Source organism: Vicia villosa, unplaced genomic scaffold (assembly GCF_029867415.1).
Source record: "Vicia villosa cultivar HV-30 ecotype Madison, WI unplaced genomic scaffold, Vvil1.0 ctg.000579F_1_1, whole genome shotgun sequence".
Classification (NCBI taxonomy): domain Eukaryota; kingdom Viridiplantae; phylum Streptophyta; class Magnoliopsida; order Fabales; family Fabaceae; genus Vicia; species Vicia villosa.
Window position 1 is genome coordinate 155077 of NW_026705264.1, and position 2117 is coordinate 157193.

Consider the following 2117-nt stretch of genomic DNA (forward strand, 5'->3'; position numbering starts at 1 on the left):
GCGATTGAGGCGAACAATTTCGAACTGAAACCTTCACTGGTCCAAGCTGTTCAACAGAATCAATTCTCTGGAAGCCCTGTAGACGACCCCAATCTCCATTTATCTGTGTTCGTGCAATACGCCGACACTATCAAAGCCAACAACGTTAGTTCCGAAGCTATTCGATTACGCCTTTTCCCTTTCTCCTTGAGAGATAGAGCGAGAGCGTGGCTTCAATCCCTGCCTTCCAATTCCATAACTACGTGGGACGAATTGAAGAGAGTATTCTTAGCGAGATATTTTCCGCCTAGCAAAACTGCTATGCTTAGAGGTCAAATCAACGGATTTACCCAGAAAGATAACGAATCGCTCTTCGAAGCTTGGGAACGTTACAAGGACATGCTTAGAATATGCCCTCATCATGGACTCGAACCATGGCTGATCATCCATACTTTCTATGGTGGTCTCTTATATAACACTAAAATGACTATAGATGCCGCTGCTGGCGGAGCATTAATGGACAAACCCCATGATGAAGCATACAAACTCATAGAGAACATGGCACAAAACCATTACCAATGGGGTGGAGAACGAGCCGCTCTAGAGAAAGCCCAAACCAAAGGAGGAATGTACGAAATAAGTGGTATAGACCGTGTTAACGCTAAAGTAGACGCTTTAACTCAAAAGATCGAGAACTTAACCATCACTCCTTCAGCCACCGCTGCCGCTGTAACACCTAACTGCGAGATTTGTGGATTGACTGGACATGTAGTTGCTGAATGCCAACTCTTGACTGGAGTCCCATCTGATCAAGTAAATTACGCTCAAGGAAACCCTTATTCTAACACGTACAACCCTGGATGGAAAAACCATCCGAACTTTTCTTATAAGAACAACAATGCGTTGTACGCGCCTGGACAAGCACCTGCTGTACCACCTGGCTACCAAAAAGCGCCTGTAGCTGCTCAAAACACCCCTAGGAAGTCAAATCTAGAAATCATGATGGAGAACTTCATAGCTTCCCAACAACAAACCAATAAGGACTTCCTGAATCAAAACATCCACAATAGCGAGCAACTAAAACAACTATCGAACAAAGTAGATGCTTTAGCTACGCATAACAAAATGTTAGAAACTCAAATCTCACAAGTAGCTCAACAACAAGCACCTACTGCTGCCCCTGCTGGCACGTTTCCTGCTCAACCTCAACCCAATCCTAAAGGACATGCGAACGCGATAACACTACGAAGTGGAACGAATTACGATGGACCCATAGATCCTAGAACTCAAAACGTACCCATGTCACAACAAGAGCCAAAGGAAACCCAAAAGAAAACAACTGATGAACAAACTGCTAAGACTGATGAGAACAATAACGAAGTGGAACCTGAAAAAGAGAAACCTTATGTTCCACCACCACCTTATAAGCCACCAATTCCTTACCCTCAGAGATTAGCTAAATCAAAAACCGAATCGCAATTTAAAAGATTTGTAGAACTTCTGAAGCAATTAAACATAACCATACCATTCACAGAAGCCATAACTGAGATGCCTTCGTACGCTAAGTTCTTAAAAGAAATCTTATCAAACAAAAAGAAACTAGAGGATAACGAAACTATAACGCTTACCGCTGAATGTAGCGCTATCATCCAAAATAACATGCCTCCAAAACTGAAAGACCCTGGTAGTTTCTCTATACCCTGCGTAATTGGAAAAACCATCATAGAGAAAGCCTTGTGCGATTTAGGAGCTAGTGTTAGTTTGATGCCTCTTTTGACCTGTAAGAAACTCAATCTAGGTGAGCTTAAAGCAACAAGAATGTCTCTTCAACTAGAAGACCGTCAGTTAAATACCCTGTAGGAATGTTAGAGAATATCCCTGTTCGTGTAGGTCAATTCTACATCCCAACTGACTTCATCATTATGGATATCCAAGAAGATTCTAACATCCCGATCATATTGGGAAGACCATTTTTAGCAACCGCTGGTGCAATTATAGATGTAAAGCGAGGAAAGCTTACTTTCGAAGTAGGAGAAGAGAAAATAGAATTTATCCTTTCCCAATTCCTAAAAGCACCTTCTATAATTGACACATGCTGTTCTGCTGACATAATCGACGAGTGTGTCAAGGAAATAAAA

The 2117-nt window shown here is 42.0% G+C and overlaps 1 non-coding gene across 1 annotated transcript; it reads right to left on the bottom strand.

The window, feature by feature from the left end:
* Nucleotides 1–300: 300 nt before the first annotated feature.
* LOC131629561 (small nucleolar RNA R71) lies at nucleotides 301–407 on the bottom strand. The gene has a single exon (XR_009292054.1). It is a non-coding gene; the product is annotated as a small nucleolar RNA R71 (small nucleolar RNA).
* Between the last annotated feature and the right edge of the window lie 1710 nt (nucleotides 408–2117).